Source organism: Xylocopa sonorina, chromosome 2 (genome assembly GCF_050948175.1).
Source record: "Xylocopa sonorina isolate GNS202 chromosome 2, iyXylSono1_principal, whole genome shotgun sequence".
Lineage (NCBI taxonomy): Eukaryota > Metazoa > Arthropoda > Insecta > Hymenoptera > Apidae > Xylocopa > Xylocopa sonorina.
The window spans coordinates 4205612-4226168 of NC_135194.1; positions in this window are offsets into that span (position 1 = coordinate 4205612).

Consider the following 20557-nt stretch of genomic DNA (forward strand, 5'->3'; position numbering starts at 1 on the left):
AGCAATAGATTTCTAATGCTTCTTAAAACGCGAGATCGCATCTCATTTCTATGTTTCATGGTAAGATGTAATATGATTTGCGAAGTGTTATGTATTCCTCGTCTAGACTTCAAATGAATGTAAATGTGACACTTCCTCGCAAAGAAATAGCGTTTGCAGTTGTCTACGTATCGTTGCAATAGATTTCTAATGCTTCTTAAAACGCGAAGTCGCATCTCATTTCTATGTTTCATGGTAAGATATAATATGATTTGCGAAGTGTCTTGTATTCCTCGTCTACACTTCAAATGAATGTAAATGCGACACTTCCTAGCAAGGAAATAGCGTTTGCAGATGTCTGCGTATCGTAGCAATAGATTTCTAATGCTTCTTAAAACGCGATATCGCATCTCATTTCTATGTTTCATGGTAAGATATAATATTCATTGCGAAGTGTTATACATTCCTCGTCTACGATTCAAATGAACGTAAATGCGACACTTCCTTACAAGGAAATAGCGTTTGCAGATGTCTACGTATCGTAGCAATAGAGTTCTTATGATTCTTAAAACGCGATATCGCATCTCATTTCTATGTTTTATGGTAAGATATAATATGATTTGCGAAGTGTTATGTATTCCTCGTTTACACTTCATATGAATGTAAATGCGACACTTCCTTGCTAGGAAATAGCGTCTGCAGATGTCTAGGTATCGTAGCGATAGAGTTCTAATGCTTCTTAAAACGCGATATCGCATCTCATTTCTATGTTTCATGGTAAGATATAATATGATTTGCGAAGTGTTATGCATTCCTCGTCTACGATTCAAATGAATGTAAATGCGACACTTCCTTGCAAGGAAATAGCGTTTGCAGATGTCTGCGTATCGTAGCAATAGAGTTCGTATGATTCTTAAAACGCGATATCGCATCTCATTTCTATGTTTCATGGTAAGATATAATATGATTTGCGAAGTGTCATGTGTTCCTCGTCTACACTTCAAATGAATGTAAATGCGACACTTCCTTGCAAGGAAATAGCGTTTGCAAATGTCTATCTAACTTAGCAATAGTGTTCTAATGCTCCTTAAAACGCGATATCGCATCTCATTTCTATGTTTCATGGTAAGATATAATATGATTTGCGAAGTGTTATGTATTCCTCGTCTACACTTCAAATGAATGTAAATGCGACACTTCCTTGCAAGGAAATAGCGTTTGTAGATGTCTACGTATCGTAGCAATAGAGTTCTTATGATTCTTAAAACGCGATATCGCATCTCGTTTCTATGTTTCATGGTAAGATATAATATGATTTGCGATGTGTCATGTATTCCTCGTCTACACTTCAAATGAATGTGAATGCGACACTTCCTCGCTAGGAAATAGCGTTTGCAGATGTCTACGTATCGTAGCAATAGAGTTCTTATGATTCTTAAAACGCGATATCGCATCTCATTTCTATGTTTCATGGTAAGATATAATATGATTTGCCAAGAGTTATGTATTCCTCGTCTACACTTCATATGAATGTAAATGCGACACTTCCTTGCAAGGAAATAGCGTTTGCAGATGTCTAGGTATCGTAGCGATAGAGTTCTAATGCTTCTTAAAACGCGATATCGCATCTCATTTCCATGTTTCATGGTAAGATATAATGTGATTTGCGAAGTGTTATGTATTCCTCGTCTACACTTCATATGAATGTAAATGCGACACTTCCTTGCAAGGAAATAGCGTTTGCAGATGTCTACGTATCGTAGCAATAGATTTCTTATTATTCATAAAACGCGATATCGCATCTCATTTCTATGTTTTATGGTAAGATATAATATTCATTGCGAAGCGTTATGTATTCCTCGTCTACACTTCAAATGAATGTAAATGCGACACTTCCTTGCTAGGAAATAGCGTCTGCAGATGTCTAGGTATCGTAGCGATAGAGTTCTAATGCTTCTCAAAACGCGATATCGCATCTCATTTCTATGTTTCATGGTAAGATATAATATGATTTGCGAAGTGTTATGCAATCCTCGTCTACGATTCAAATGAACGTAAATGCGACATTTCCTTGCAAGGAAATAGCGTTTGCAGATGTCTACGTATCGAAGCAATAGAGTTCAAATGCTTCTTAAAACGAGATATTGCATCTCATATCTATGTTTCATGTTAGGATATAATATTCATTGCGAAGTGTTATGCATTCCTCGTCTACGATTCAAATGAATGTAAATGCGACACTTCCTTGCAAGGAAATAGCGTTTGCAGATGTCTGCGTATCGTAGCAATAGATTTCTAATGCTTCTTAAAACGCGATATCGCATCTCATTTCTATGTTTCATGGTAAGATATAATATGATTTGCGAAGTGTTATGTGTTCCTTGTCTACACTTCATATGAATGTAAATGCGACACTTCCTTGCAAGGAAATAGCGTTTGCAGATGTCTACCTATCGTAGCAATAGAGTTCTAATGCTTCTTAAAACGCGATATCGCATCTCATTTCTATGTTTCATGGTAAGATATAATATGATTTGCGAAGTGTTATGCATTCCTCGTCTACGATTCAAATGAATGTAAATGCGACACTTCCTTGCAAGGAAATAGCGTTTGCAGATGTTTACGTATCGTAGCAATAGAGTTCTAATGCTTCTTAAAACGCGATATCGCATCTCATTTCTATGTTTCATGGTAAGATATAATATGATTTGCGAAGTGTCATGTATTCCTCGTCTACACTTCAAATGATTGTGAATGCGATACTTCCTCGCTAGTAAATAGCGTTTGCAGATGTCTACGTATCGTAGCAATAGCTCTCTAATGCTTCTTAAAACGCGATATCGCATCTCATTTCTATGTGTCATGGTAAGATATAATATTCATTGCGAAGCGTTATGCATTCCTCGTCTACGATTCAAATGAATGTAAATGCGACACTTCCTTGCAAGGAAATAGCATTTGTAGATGTCTACGTATCGTAGCAATAGAGTTCTTATGATTCTTAAAACGCGATATCGCATCTCATTTCTATGTTTCATGGTAAGATATAATATGATTTGCGAAGTGTCATGTATTCCTTGTCTACACTTCAAATGAATGTGAATGCGACACTTCCTCGCTAGGAAATAGCGTTTGCAGATGTCTACGTATCGTAGCAATAGATTTCTAATGCTTCTTAAAACGCGAGATCGCATCTCATTTCTATGTTTCATGGTAAGATGTAATATGATTTGCGAAGTGTTATGTATTCCTCGTCTAGACTTCAAATGAATGTAAATGTGACACTTCCTCGCAAAGAAATAGCGTTTGCAGTTGTCTACGTATCGTTGCAATAGATTTCTAATGCTTCTTAAAACGCGAAGTCGCATCTCATTTCTATGTTTCATGGTAAGATATAATATGATTTGCGAAGTGTCTTGTATTCCTCGTCTACACTTCAAATGAATGTAAATGCGACACTTCCTAGCAAGGAAATAGCGTTTGCAGATGTCTGCGTATCGTAGCAATAGATTTCTAATGCTTCTTAAAACGCGATATCGCATCTCATTTCTATGTTTCATGGTAAGATATAATATTCATTGCGAAGTGTTATACATTCCTCGTCTACGATTCAAATGAACGTAAATGCGACACTTCCTTACAAGGAAATAGCGTTTGCAGATGTCTACGTATCGTAGCAATAGAGTTCTTATGATTCTTAAAACGCGATATCGCATCTCATTTCTATGTTTCATGGTAAGATATAATATGATTTGCCAAGAGTTATGTATTCCTCGTCTACACTTCATATGAATGTAAATGCGACACTTCCTTGCAAGGAAATAGCGTTTGCAGATGTCTAGGTATCGTAGCGATAGAGTTCTAATGCTTCTTAAAACGCGATATCGCATCTCATTTCCATGTTTCATGGTAAGATATAATGTGATTTGCGAAGTGTTATGTATTCCTCGTCTACACTTCATATGAATGTAAATGCGACACTTCCTTGCAAGGAAATAGCGTTTGCAGATGTCTACGTATCGTAGCAATAGATTTCTTATTATTCATAAAACGCGATATCGCATCTCATTTCTATGTTTTATGGTAAGATATAATATTCATTGCGAAGCGTTATGTATTCCTCGTCTACACTTCAAATGAATGTAAATGCGACACTTCCTTGCTAGGAAATAGCGTCTGCAGATGTCTAGGTATCGTAGCGATAGAGTTCTAATGCTTCTCAAAACGCGATATCGCATCTCATTTCTATGTTTCATGGTAAGATATAATATGATTTGCGAAGTGTTATGCAATCCTCGTCTACGATTCAAATGAACGTAAATGCGACATTTCCTTGCAAGGAAATAGCGTTTGCAGATGTCTACGTATCGAAGCAATAGAGTTCAAATGCTTCTTAAAACGAGATATTGCATCTCATATCTATGTTTCATGTTAGGATATAATATTCATTGCGAAGTGTTATGCATTCCTCGTCTACGATTCAAATGAATGTAAATGCGACACTTCCTTGCAAGGAAATAGCGTTTGCAGATGTCTGCGTATCGTAGCAATAGATTTCTAATGCTTCTTAAAACGCGATATCGCATCTCATTTCTATGTTTCATGGTAAGATATAATATGATTTGCGAAGTGTTATGTGTTCCTTGTCTACACTTCATATGAATGTAAATGCGACACTTCCTTGCAAGGAAATAGCGTTTGCAGATGTCTACCTATCGTAGCAATAGAGTTCTAATGCTTCTTAAAACGCGATATCGCATCTCATTTCTATGTTTCATGGTAAGATATAATATGATTTGCGAAGTGTTATGCATTCCTCGTCTACGATTCAAATGAATGTAAATGCGACACTTCCTTGCAAGGAAATAGCGTTTGCAGATGTCTAGGTATCGTAGCGATAGAGTTCTAATGCTTCTTAAAACGCGATATCGCATCTCATTTCCATGTTTCATGGTAAGATATAATGTGATTTGCGAAGTGTTATGTATTCCTCGTCTACACTTCATATGAATGTAAATGCGACACTTCCTTGCAAGGAAATAGCGTTTGCAGATGTCTACGTATCGTAGCAATAGATTTCTTATTATTCTTAAAACGCGATATCGCATCTCATTTCTATGTTTCATGGTAAGATATAATATTCATTGCGAAGCGTTATGCATTCCTCGTCTACGATTCAAATGAATGTAAATGCGACACTTCCTTGCAAGGAAGTAGCGTTTGCAGATGTCTACGTATCGTAGCAATAGAGTTCTAATGCTTCTTAAAACGCGATATCGCATCTCATTTCTATGTTTCATGGTAAGATATAATATGACTTGCGAAGTGTCATGTATTCCTCCTCTACACTTCAAATGAATGTAAGTGCGACACTTCCTTGCTAGGAAATAGCGTCTGCAGATGTCTAGGTATCGTAGCAATAGAGTTCAAATGCTTCTTAAAGCGAGATATTGCATCTCATATCTATGTTTCATGATAAGATATAATTATCATTGCGAAGTGTTATGTATTCCTCGTCTGCACTTCAAATGAATGTAAATGCGACACTTCCTTGCAAAGAAATAGCGTTTGCAGATGTCTACGTAACGTAGCAATAGATTTTTAATGCTTCTTAAAACGCGATATCGCATCTCATTTCTATGTTTCATGGTAAGATGTAATATGATTTGCGAAGTGTTATGTATTCCTCGTCTACACTTCAAATGAATGTAAATGAGACACTTCCTTGCAAAGAAATAGCGTTTGCAGATGTCTACGTGTCGTAGCAATAGATTTCTAATGCTTCTTAAAACGCGATATCGCATCTCATTTCTATGTTTCATGGTAAGATATAATATGATCTGCGAAGTGTTATGTATTCCTCGTCTACACTTCAAATGAATGTGAATGCCACACTTCCTCGCTAGGAAATAGCGTTTGCAGATGTCTACGTATCGTAGCAATAGATTTTTAATGCTTCTTAAAACGCGATATCGCATCTCATTTCTATGTTTCATGGTAAGATGTAATATGATTTGCGAAGTGTTATGTATTCCTCGTCTACACTTCAAATGAATGTAAATGTGACACTTCCTTGCAAAGAAATAGCGTTTGCAGATGTCTACGTATCGTAGCAATAGAGTTCTTATGATTCTTAAAACGCGATATCGCATCTCATTTCTATGTTTCATGGTATGATATAATATGATTTGCCAAGTGTTATGTATTCCTCGTCTACACTTCATATGAATGTAAATGCGACACTTCCTTGCAAGGAAATAGCGTTTGCAGATGTCTACCTATCGTAGCAATAGAGTTCTAATGCTTCTTAAAACGCGATATCGCATCTCATTTCTATGTTTCATGGTAAGATATAATATGATTTGCGAAGTGTTATGTATTCCTCGTCTACACTTGAAATGAATGTAAATGCGACTCTTCCTTGCAAGGAAATAGCGTTTGCAGATGTCTAGGTATCGTAGCAATAGAGTTCTAATGCTTCTTAAAACGCGATATCGCATCTTATTTCTATGTTTCATGGTAAGATATAATATGATTTGCGAAGTGTTATGTATTCCTCGTCTACACTTCAAATGAATGTGAATGCCACACTTCCTTGCAAGGAAATAGCGTCTGCAGATGTCTAGGTATCGTAGCGATAGAGTTCTAATGCTTCTTAATACGAAATATTGCATCTCATATCTGTTTCATGATAAGATATAATATTCATTGCGATGTGTTATGCATTCCTCGTCTACGATTCAAATGAATGTAAATGCGACACTTCCTTGCAAGGAAATAGCGTTTGCAGATGTCTACGTATCGTAGCAATAGAGTTCTTATGATTCTTAAATCGCGATATCGCATCTCATTTCTATGTTTCATGGTAAGATATAATATGATTTGCGAAGTGTTATGCATTCCTCGTCTACGATGCAAATGAATGTAAATGCGACACTTCCTTGCAAGGGAATAGCGTTTGCAGATGTCTAGGTATCGTAGCGATAGAGTTCTAATGCTTCTTAAAACGCGATATCGCATCTCATTTCCATGTTTCATGGTAAGATATAATATGATTTGCGAAGTGTTATGTATTCCCCGTCTACACTTCAAATGAATGTAAATGCGACACTTCCTCGCTAGGAAATAGCGTTTGCAGATGTCTACGTGTCGTAGCAATAGATTTCTAATGCTTTTTAAAACGAGATATAGCATCTTATATCTATGTTTCATAATAAGATATAATATTCATTGCGAAGTGTTAAGCATTCCTCGTCTACGATTCAAATGAATGTAAATGCGACACTTTCTCGCTAGGAAATAGCGTTTGCAGATGTCACGTATCGTAGCAATGGAGTTCTTATGATTCTTAAAACGCGATATCGCATCTCAATTCTATGTTTCATGGTAAGATATAATATGATTTGCGAAGTGTTATGTATTCCTCGTCTACACTTCAAATGAATGTAAATGCGACACTTCCTTGCAAAGAAATAGCGTTTGCAGATGTCTACGTGTCGTAGCAATAGATTTCTAATGCTTCTTAAAACGCGATATCGCATCTCATTTCTATGTTTCATGGTAAGATATAATATGATCTGCGAAGTGTTATGTATTCCTCGTCTACACTTCAAATGAATGTGAATGCCACACTTCCTCGCTAGTAAATAGCGTTTGCAGATGTCTACGTATCGTAGCAATAGCTCTCTAATGCTTCTTAAAACGCGATATCGCATCTCATTTCTATGTGTCATGGTAAGATATAATATTCATTGCGAAGTGTTATGTACTCCTCGTCTACACTTCAAATGAATGTAAATGCGACTCTTCCTTGCAAGGAAATTGCGTTTGCAGATGTCTAGGTATCGTAGCAATAGAGTTCTAATGCTTCTTAAAACGCGATATCGCATCTTATTTCTATGTTTCATGGTAAGATATAATATGATTTGCGAAGTGTTATGTATTCCTCGTCTACACTTCAAATGAATGTAAATGCCACACTTCCTTGCAAGGAAATAGCGTCTGCAGATGTCTAGGTATCGTAGCAATAGAGTTCTAATGCTTCTTAAAACGCGATATCGCATCTCATTTCTATGTTTCATGGTAAGATATAATATGACTTGCGAAGTGTCATGTATTCCTCGTCTACACTTCAAATGAATGTAAATGCCACACTTCCTTGCAAGGAAATAGCGTCTGCAGATGTCTAGGTATCGTAGCAATAGAGTTCTAATGCTTCTTAAAACGCGATATCGCATCTCATTTCTATGTTTCATGGTAAGATATAATATGACTTGCGAAGTGTCATGTATTCCTCGTCTACACTTCAAATGAATGTAAGTGCGACACTTCCTTGCTAGGAAATAGCGTCTGCAGATGTCTAGGTATCGTAGCAATAGAGTTCAAATGCTTCTTAAAGCGAGATATTGCATCTCATATCTATGTTTCATGATAAGATATAATTATCATTGCGAAGTGTTATGTATTCCTCGTCTGCACTTCAAATGAATGTAAACGCGACACTTCCTTGCAAGGAAATAGCGTTTGCAGATGTCTACCTATCGTAGCAATAGAGTTCTAATGCTTCTTAAAACGCGATATCGCATCTCATTTCTATGCTTCATGGTAAGATATAATATGATTTGCGAAGTGTTATGTATTCCTCGTCTACACTTCAAATGAATGTAAATGCGACTCTTCCTTGCAAGGAAATTGCGTTTGCAGATATCTAGGTATCGTAGCAATAAGGTTCTAATGCTTCTTAAAACGCGATATCGCATCTTATTTCTATGTTTCATGGTAAGATATAATATGATTTGCGAAGTGTTATGTATTCCTCGTCTACACTTCAAATGAATGTAAATGCCACACTTCCTTGCAAGGAAATAGCGTCTGCAGATGTCTAGGTATCGTAGCGATAGAGTTCTAATGCTTCTTAATACGAAATATTGCATCTCATATCTGTTTCATGATAAGATATAATATTCATTGCGATGTGTTATGCATTCCTCGTCTACGATTCAAATGAATGTAAATGCGACACTTCCTTGCAGGGAAATAGCGTTTGCAGATGTCTAGGTATCGTAGCAATAGAGTTCTTATGAATCTTAAAACGCGATATCGCATCTCATTGCTATGTTTCATGGTAAGATATAATATGATTTGCGAAGTGTTATGTATTCCTCGTCTACACTTCAAATGAATGTAAATGCGACACTTCCTTGCTAGGAAATAGCGTCTGCAGATGTCTAGGTATCGTAGCGATAGAGTTCTAATGCTTCTTAAAACGCGATATCGCATCTCAGTTCTATGTTTCATGGTAAGAAGTAATATGATTTGCGAAGTGTTATTTATTCCTCGTCTACACTTCAAATGAATTTAAATGCGACAGTTCCTTGCAAGGAAATAGCGTTTGCAGATGTCTACGTATCGTAGCAATAGAGTTCTTATGATCCTTAAAACACGATATCGCATCTCGTTTCTATGGTTCATGGTAAGATATAATATGATTTGCGAAGTGTTATGCATTCCTCGTCTACGATGCAAATGAATGTAAATGCGACACTTCCTTGCAAGGAAATAGCGTTTGCAGATGTCTAGGTACCGTAGCGATAGAGTTCTAATGCTTCTTAATACGAAGTATTTCATCTCATATCTATGTTTCATGATAAGATATAATATTCATTGCGAAGTGTTATGCATTCCTCGTCTACGATTCAAATGAATGTAAATGCGACACTTCCTTGCAAGGAAATAGCGTTTGCAGATGTCTAGGTATCGTAGCAATAGAGTTCTAATGCTTCTTAAAACGCGATATCGCATCTCAGTTCTATGTTTCATGGCAAGATATAATATGATTTGCGAAGTGTTATGTATTCCTCGTCTACACTTCATACGAATGTAAATGCGACACTTCCTTGCAAGGAAATAGCGTTTGCAGATGTCTAGGTATCGTAGCGATAGAGTTCTAATGCTTCTTAAAACGCGATATCGCATCTCATTTCCATGTTTCATGGTAAGATATAATATGATTTGCGAAGTGTTATGTATTCCTCGTCTACACTTCATATGAATGTAAATGCGACACTTCCTTGCAAGGAAATAGCGTTTGCAGATGTCTACGTATCGTAGCAATAGAGTTCTTATGATACTTAAAACGCGATATCGCATCTCATTTCTATGTTTCATGGTAAGATATAATATGATTTGCGAAGTGTTATGTATTCCTCGTCTGCACTTCAAATGAATGTAAATGCGACACTTCCTTGCAAGGAAATAGCGTTTGCAGATGTCTAGGTATCGTAGCAATAGAGTTCTAATGCTTCTTAAAACGCGATATCGCATCTCAGTTCTATGTTTCGTGGTAAGGTATAATATGATTTGCGAAGTGTCATGTATTCCTCGTCTACACTTCAAATGAATGTAAATGCGACACTTCCTTGCAAGGAAATAGCGTCTGCAGATGTCTACGTATCGTAGCAATAGATTTCTAATGCTTCTTAAAACGCGATATCGCATCTCATTTCTATGGTTCATGGTAAGATATAATATGATTTGCGAAGTGTTATGTATTCCTCGTCTGCACTTCAAATGAATGTAAATGCGACACTCCCTTGCAAAGAAATAGCGTTTGCAGATGTCTAGGTATCGTAGCAATAGAGTTCTAATGCTTCTTATAACGCGATATCGCATATCATTTCTATGTTTCATGGTAAGATATAATATGACTTGCGAAGTGTCATGTATTCCTCGTCTACACTTCAAATGAATGTAAGTGCGACACTTCCTTGCTAGGAAATAGCGTCTGCAGATGTCTAGGTATCGTAGCAATAGATTTCTAATGCTTCTTAAAACGCGATATCGCATCTCATTTCTATGTTTCATGATAAGATATAATATGATTTGCGAAGTGTCATGTATTCCTCGTCTACACTTCAAATGAATGTGAATGCGACACTTCCTCGCTAGGAAATAGCGTTTGTAGATATCTACGTATCGTAGCAATAGAGTTCTTATGATTCTTAAAACGCGATATCGCATCTCATTTCTATGGTTCATGGTAAGATATAATATGATTTGCGAAGTGTTATGTATTCCTCGTCTAGACTTCAAATGAATGTAAATGTGACACTTCCTTGCAAGGAAATAGCGTTTGCAGATGTCTACGTATCGTTGCAATGGAGTTCTTATGATTCTTAAAACGCGATATCGCATCTCATTTCTATGGTTCATGGTAAGATATAATATGATTTGCGAAGTGTTATGCATTCCTCGTCTACGATTCAAATGAATGCAAATGCGACACTTCCTTGCAAGGAAATAGCGTTTGCAGATGTCTAGGTATCGTAGCAATAGAGTTCAAATGCTTCTTAAAACGAGATATTGCATCTCATATCTATGTTTAATGATAAGATATAATATTCATTGCGAAGTGTTATGCATTCCTCGTCTACGATTCAAATGAATGTAAATGCGACACTTCCTTGCAAGGAAGTAGCGTTTGCAGATGTCTACGTATCGTAGCAATAGAGTTCTTATGATTCTTAAAACGCGATATCGCATCTCATTTCTATAATTCATGGTAAGATATAATATGATTTGCGAAGTGTCATGTATTCCTCGTCTACACATCAAATGAATGTGAATGCGACACTTCCTCGCTAGGAAATAGCGTTTGCAGATGTCTACGTATCGTAGCAATAGAGTTCTTATGATTCTTAAAACGCGATATCGTATCTCATTTCTATGGTTCATGGTAAGATATAATATGATTTGCGAAGTGTTATGTATTCCTCGTCTACACTTCAAATGAATGTAAATGCGACACTTCCTTGCTAGGAAATAGCGTCTGCAGATGTCTAGGTATCGTAGCGATAGAGTTCTAATGCTTCTTAAAACGCGATATCGCATCTCAGTTCTATGTTTCATGGTAAGAAGTAATATGATTTGCGAAGTGTTATTTATTCCTCGTCTACACTTCAAATGAATTTAAATGCGACAGTTCCTTGCAAGGAAATAGCGTTTGCAAATGTCTACGTATCGTAGCAATAGAGTTCTTATGATCCTTAAAACGCGATATCGCATCTCATTTCTATGGTTCATGGTAAGATATAATATGATTTGCGAAGTGTTATGCATTCCTCGTCTACGATGCAAATGAATGTAAATGCGACACTTCCTTGCAAGGAAATAGCGTTTGCAGATGTCTAGGTATCGTAGCGATAGAGTTCTAATGCTTCTTAAAACGCGATATCGCATCTCAGTTCTATGTTTCATGGTAAGAAGTAATATGATTTGCGAAGTGTTATTTATTCCTCGTCTACACTTCAAATGAATTTAAATGCGACAGTTCCTTGCAAGGAAATAGCGTTTGCAGATGTCTACGTATCGTAGCAATAGAGTTCTTATGATTCTTAAAACGCGATATCGCATCTCATTTCTATGTTTCATGGTAAGATATAATATGATTTGCCAAGTGTTATGTATTCCTCGTCTACACTTCATATGAATGTAAATGCGACACTTCCTTGCAAGGAAATAGCGTTTGCAGATGTCTACCTATCGTAGCAATAGAGTTCTAATGCTTCTTAAAACGCGATATCGCATCTCATTTCTATGTTTCATGGTAAGATATAATATGATTTGCGAAGTGTTATGTACTCCTCGTCTACACTTCAAATGAATGTAAATGCGACTCTTCCTTGCAAGGAAATTGCGTTTGCAGATGTCTAGGTATCGTAGCAATAGAGTTCTAATGCTTCTTAAAACGCGATATCGCATCTTATTTCTATGTTTCATGGTAAGATATAATATGATTTGCGAAGTGTTATGTATTCCTCGTCTACACTTCAAATGAATGTAAATGCCACACTTCCTTGCAAGGAAATAGCGTCTGCAGATGTCTAGGTATCGTAGCAATAGAGTTCTAATGCTTCTTAAAACGCGATATCGCATCTCATTTCTATGTTTCATGGTAAGATATAATATGACTTGCGAAGTGTCATGTATTCCTCGTCTACACTTCAAATGAATGTAAGTGCGACACTTCCTTGCTAGGAAATAGCGTCTGCAGATGTCTAGGTATCGTAGCAATAGAGTTCAAATGCTTCTTAAAGCGAGATATTGCATCTCATATCTATGTTTCATGATAAGATATAATTATCATTGCGAAGTGTTATGTATTCCTCGTCTGCACTTCAAATGAATGTAAACGCGACACTTCCTTGCAAGGAAATAGCGTTTGCAGATGTCTACCTATCGTAGCAATAGAGTTCTAATGCTTCTTAAAACGCGATATCGCATCTCATTTCTATGCTTCATGGTAAGATATAATATGATTTGCGAAGTGTTATGTATTCCTCGTCTACACTTCAAATGAATGTAAATGCGACTCTTCCTTGCAAGGAAATTGCGTTTGCAGATATCTAGGTATCGTAGCAATAAGGTTCTAATGCTTCTTAAAACGCGATATCGCATCTTATTTCTATGTTTCATGGTAAGATATAATATGATTTGCGAAGTGCTATGTATTCCTCGTCTACACTTCAAATGAATGTAAATGCCACACTTCCTTGCAAGGAAATAGCGTCTGCAGATGTCTAGGTATCGTAGCGATAGAGTTCTAATGCTTCTTAATACGAAATATTGCATCTCATATCTGTTTCATGATAAGATATAATATTCATTGCGATGTGTTATGCATTCCTCGTCTACGATTCAAATGAATGTAAATGCGACACTTCCTTGCAGGGAAATAGCGTTTGCAGATGTCTAGGTATCGTAGCAATAGAGTTCTTATGAATCTTAAAACGCGATATCGCATCTCATTGCTATGTTTCATGGTAAGATATAATATGATTTGCGAAGTGTTATGTATTCCTCGTCTACACTTCAAATGAATGTAAATGCGACACTTCCTTGCTAGGAAATAGCGTCTGCAGATGTCTAGGTATCGTAGCGATAGAGTTCTAATGCTTCTTAAAACGCGATATCGCATCTCAGTTCTATGTTTCATGGTAAGAAGTAATATGATTTGCGAAGTGTTATTTATTCCTCGTCTACACTTCAAATGAATTTAAATGCGACAGTTCCTTGCAAGGAAATAGCGTTTGCAGATGTCTACGTATCGTAGCAATAGAGTTCTTATGATCCTTAAAACACGATATCGCATCTCGTTTCTATGGTTCATGGTAAGATATAATATGATTTGCGAAGTGTTATGCATTCCTCGTCTACGATGCAAATGAATGTAAATGCGACACTTCCTTGCAAGGAAATAGCGTTTGCAGATGTCTAGGTACCGTAGCGATAGAGTTCTAATGCTTCTTAATACGAAGTATTTCATCTCATATCTATGTTTCATGATAAGATATAATATTCATTGCGAAGTGTTATGCATTCCTCGTCTACGATTCAAATGAATGTAAATGCGACACTTCCTTGCAAGGAAATAGCGTTTGCAGATGTCTAGGTATCGTAGCAATAGAGTTCTAATGCTTCTTAAAACGCGATATCGCATCACAGTTCTATGTTTCATGGCAAGATATAATATGATTTGCGAAGTGTTATGTATTCCTCGTCTACACTTCATATGAATGTAAATGCGACATTTCCTTGCAAGGAAATAGCGTTTGCAGATGTCTACGTATCGTAGCATTAGAGTTCTTATGATTCTTAAAACGCGATATCGCATCTCATTTCTATGTTTCATGGTAAGATATAATATGATTTGCGAAGTGTTATGTATTCCTCGTCTGCACTTCAAATGAATGTAAATGCGACACTTCCTTGCAAGGAAATAGCGTTTGCAGATGTCTAGGTATCGTAGCAATAGAGTTCTAATGCTTCTTAAAACGCGATATCGCATCTCAGTTCTATGTTTCATGGCAAGATATAATATGATTTGCGAAGTGTTATGTATTCCTCGTCTACACTTCATACGAATGTAAATGCGACACTTCCTTGCAAGGAAATAGCGTTTGCAGATGTCTAGGTATCGTAGCGATAGAGTTCTAATGCTTCTTAAAACGCGATATCGCATCTCATTTCCATGTTTCATGGTAAGATATAATATGATTTGCGAAGTGTTATGTATTCCTCGTCTACACTTCATATGAATGTAAATGCGACACTTCCTTGCAAGGAAATAGCGTTTGCAGATGTCTACGTATCGTAGCAATAGAGTTCTTATGATACTTAAAACGCGATATCGCATCTCATTTCTATGTTTCATGGTAAGATATAATATGATTTGCGAAGTGTTATGTATTCCTCGTCTGCACTTCAAATGAATGTAAATGCGACACTTCCTTGCAAGGAAATAGCGTTTGCAGATGTCTAGGTATCGTAGCAATAGAGTTCTAATGCTTCTTAAAACGCGATATCGCATCTCAGTTCTATGTTTCGTGGTAAGGTATAATATGATTTGCGAAGTGTCATGTATTCCTCGTCTACACTTCAAATGAATGTAAATGCGACACTTCCTTGCAAGGAAATAGCGTCTGCAGATGTCTACGTATCGTAGCAATAGATTTCTAATGCTTCTTAAAACGCGATATCGCATCTCATTTCTATGGTTCATGGTAAGATATAATATGATTTGCGAAGTGTTATGTATTCCTCGTCTGCACTTCAAATGAATGTAAATGCGACACTCCCTTGCAAAGAAATAGCGTTTGCAGATGTCTAGGTATCGTAGCAATAGAGTTCTAATGCTTCTTATAACGCGATATCGCATATCATTTCTATGTTTCATGGTAAGATATAATATGACTTGCGAAGTGTCATGTATTCCTCGTCTACACTTCAAATGAATGTAAGTGCGACACTTCCTTGCTAGGAAATAGCGTCTGCAGATGTCTAGGTATCGTAGCAATAGATTTCTAATGCTTCTTAAAACGCGATATCGCATCTCATTTCTATGTTTCATGATAAGATATAATATGATTTGCGAAGTGTCATGTATTCCTCGTCTACACTTCAAATGAATGTGAATGCGACACTTCCTCGCTAGGAAATAGCGTTTGTAGATATCTACGTATCGTAGCAATAGAGTTCTTATGATTCTTAAAACGCGATATCGCATCTCATTTCTATGGTTCATGGTAAGATATAATATGATTTGCGAAGTGTTATGTATTCCTCGTCTAGACTTCAAATGAATGTAAATGTGACACTTCCTTGCAAGGAAATAGCGTTTGCAGATGTCTACGTATCGTTGCAATGGAGTTCTTATGATTCTTAAAACGCGATATCGCATCTCATTTCTATGGTTCATGGTAAGATATAATATGATTTGCGAAGTGTTATGCATTCCTCGTCTACGATTCAAATGAATGCAAATGCGACACTTCCTTGCAAGGAAATAGCGTTTGCAGATGTCTAGGTATCGTAGCAATAGAGTTCAAATGCTTCTTAAAACGAGATATTGCATCTCATATCTATGTTTAATGATAAGATATAATATTCATTGCGAAGTGTTATGCATTCCTCGTCTACGATTCAAATGAATGTAAATGCGACACTTCCTTGCAAGGAAGTAGCGTTTGCAGATGTCTACGTATCGTAGCAATAGAGTTCTTATGATTCTTAAAACGCGATATCGCATCTCATTTCTATGGTTCATGGTAAGATATAATATGATTTGCGAAGTGTTATGCATTCCTCGTCTACGATGCAAATGAATGTAAATGCGACACTTCCTTGCAAGGAAATAGCGTTTGCAGATGTCTAGGTATCGTAGCGATAGAGTTCTAATGCTTCTTAAAACGCGATATCGCATCTCATTTCCATGTTTCATGGTAAGATATAATATGATTTGCGAAGTGTTATGTATTCCTCGTCTACGAGTCAAATGAATGTAAATGCGACACTTCCTTGCAAGGAAATAGCGTTTGCAGATGTCTAGGTACCGTAGCGATAGAGTTCTAATGCTTCTTAATACGAAATATTTCATCTCATATCTATGTTTCATGATAAGATATAATATTCATTGCGAAGTGTTATGCATTCCTCGTCTACGATTCAAATGAATGTAAATGCGACACTTCCTTGCAAGGAAATAGCGTTTGCAGATGTCTAGGTATCGTAGCAATAGAGTTCTAATGCTTCTTAAAACGCGATATCGCATCTCATTTCTATGTTTCATGGTAAGATATAATATGATTTGCCAAGTGTTATGTATTCCTCGTCTACACTTCAAATGAATGTAAATGCGACTCTTCCTTGCAAGGAAATAGCGTTTGCAGATGTCTAGGTATCGTAGCAATAGAGTTCTAATGCTTCTTAAAACGCGATATCGCATCTTATTTCTATGTTTCATGGTAAGATATAATATGATTTGCGAAGTGTTATGTATTCCTCGTCTACACTTCAAATGAATGTAAATGCCACACTTCCTTGCAAGGAAATAGCGTCTGCAGATGTCTAGGTATCGTAGCGATAGAGTTCTAATGCTTCTTAATACGAAATATTGCATCTCATATCTGTTTCATGATAAGATATAATATTCATTGCGATGTGTTATGCATTCCTCGTCTACGATTCAAATGAATGTAAATGCGACACTTCCTTGCAGGGAAATAGCGTTTGCAGATGTCTAGGTATCGTAGCAATAGAGTTCTTATGATTCTTAAAACGCGATATCGCATCTCATTTCTATGTTTCATGGTAAGATATAATATGATTTGCGAAGTGTTATGTATTCCTCGTCTACACTTCAAATGAATGTAAATGCGACACTTCCTTGCTAGGAAATAGCGTCTGCAGATGTCTAGGTATCGTAGCGATAGAGTTCTAATGCTTCTTAAAACGCGATATCGCATCTCAGTTCTATGTTTCATGGTAAGAAGTAATATGATTTGCGAAGTGTTATTTATTCCTCGTCTACACTTCAAATGAATTTAAATGCGACAGTTCCTTGCAAGGAAATAGCGTTTGCAGATGTCTACGTATCGTAGCAATAGAGTTCTTATGATCCTTAAAACACGATATCGCATCTCGTTTCTATGGTTCATGGTAAGATATAATATGATTTGCGAAGTGTTATGCATTCCTCGTCTACGATGCAAATGAATGTAAATGCGACACTTCCTTGCAAGGAAATAGCGTTTGCAGATGTCTAGGTACCGTAGCGATAGAGTTCTAATGCTTCATAAAACGAGATATTGCATCTCATTTCTATGTTTCATGATAGGATATAATATTCAGTGCGAAGTGTTATGCAGTCCTCGTCTACGTTTCAAATGAAAGTAAATGCGACACTTCCTTGCTAGGAAATAGCGTCTGCAGATGTCTAGGTATCGTAGCAATAGAGTTCTTGTGATTCTTAAAACGTGATATCGCATCTCATTACTATGTTTCATGGTAAGATATAATATGATTTGCGATGTGTCATGTATTCCTCGTCTACACTTCAAATGAATGTGAATGCGACACTTCCTCGCTAGGAAATAGCGTTTGCAGATGTCTACGTATCGTAGCAATAGAGTTCTTATGATTCTTAAAACGCGATATCGCATCTCATTTCTATGTTTCATGGTAAGATATAATATGATTTGCCAAGTGCTATGTATTCCTCGTCTACACTTCATATGAATGTAAATGCGACACTTCCTTGCAAGGAAATAGCGTTTGCAGATGTCTACCTATCGTAGCAATAGAGTTCTAATGCTTCTTAAAACGCGATATCGCATCTCATTTCTATGTTTCATGGTAAGATATAATATGATTTGCGAAGTGTTATGTATTCCTCGTCTACACGTCAAATGAATGTAAATGCGACTCTTCCTTGCAAGGAAATAGCGTTTGTAGATGTCTAGGTATCGTAGCAATAGAGTTCTAATGCTTCTTAAAACGCGATATCGCATCTTATTTCTATGTTTCATGGTAAGATATAATATGATTTGCGAAGTGTCATGTATTCCTCGTCTACACTTCAAATGAATGTAAATGCCACATTTCCTTGCAAGGAAATAGCGTCTGCAGATGTCTAGGTATCGTAGCGATAGAGTTCTAATGCTTCTTAAAACGCGATATCGCATCTCATTTCCATGTTTCATGGTAAGATATAATATGATTTGCGAAGTGTTATGTATTCCTCGTCTACACTTCATATGAATGTAAATGCGACACTTCCTTGCAAGGAAATAGCGTTTGCAGATGTCTACGTATCGTAGCAATAGAGTTCTTATGATTCTTAAAACGCGATATCGCATCTCATTTCTATGTTTCATGGTAAGATATAATATTCATTGCGAAGCGTTATGCATTCCTCGTCTACGATTCAAATGAATGTAAATGCGACACTTCCTTGCAAGGAAATAGCGTTTGCAGATGTCTACGTATCGTCGCAATAGAGTTCTTATGATACTTAAAACGCGATATCGTATCTCATTTCTATGTTTCATGGTAAGATATAATATGATTTGCGAAGTGTCATGTATTCCTCGTCTACACTTCAAATGAATGTGAATGCGACACTTCCTTGCAAGGAAATAGCGTCTGCAGATGTCTACGTATCGTAGCAATAGATTTCTAATGCTTCTTAAAACGCGATATCGCATCTCATTTCTATGTTTCATGGTAAGATATAATATGATTTGCGAAGTGTCATGTATTCCTCGTCTACACTTCATATGAATGTAAATGCGACACTTCCTTGCATGGAAATAGCGTTTGCAGATGTCTACCTATCGTAGCAATAGAGTTCTAATGCTTCTTAAAACGCGATATCGCATCTCATTTCTATGTTTCATGGTAAGATATAATATGATTTGCGAAGTGTTATGTATTCCTCGTCTACACTTCAAATGAATGTAAATGCGACTCTTCCTTGCAAGGAAATTGCGTTTGCAGATGTCTAGGTATCGTAGCAATAGAGTTCTAATGCTTCTTAAAACGCGATATCGCATCTTATTTCTATGTTTCATGGTAAGATATAATATGATTTGCGAAGTGTTATGTATTCCTCGTCTACACTTCAAATGAATGTAAATGCCACACTTCCTTGCAAGGAAATAGCGTCTGCAGATGTCTAGGTATCGTAGCGATAGAGTTCTAATGCTTCTTAATACGAAATATTGCATCTCATATCTGTTTCATGATAAGATATAATATTCATTGCGATGTGTTATGCATTCCTCGTCTACGATTCAAATGAATGTAAATGCGACACTTCCTTGCAGGGAAATAGCGTTTGCAGATGTCTAGGTATCGTAGCAATAGAGTTCTTATGATTCTTAAAACGCGATATCGCATCTCATTGCTATGTTTCATGGCAAGATATAATATGATTTGCGAAGTGTTATGTATTCCTCGTCTACACTTCAAATGAATGTAAATGCGACACTTCCTTGCTAGGAAATAGCGTCTGCAGATGTCTAGGTATCGTAGCGATAGAGTTCTAATGCTTCTTAAAACGCGATATCGCATCTCAGTTCTATGTTTCATGGTAAGAAGTAATATGATTTGCGAAGTGTTATTTATTCCTCGTCTACACTTCAAATGAATTTAAATGCGACAGTTCCTTGCAAGGAAATAGCGTTTGCAGATGTCTAGGTATCGTAGCGATAGAGTTCTAATGCTTCTTAAAACGCGATAT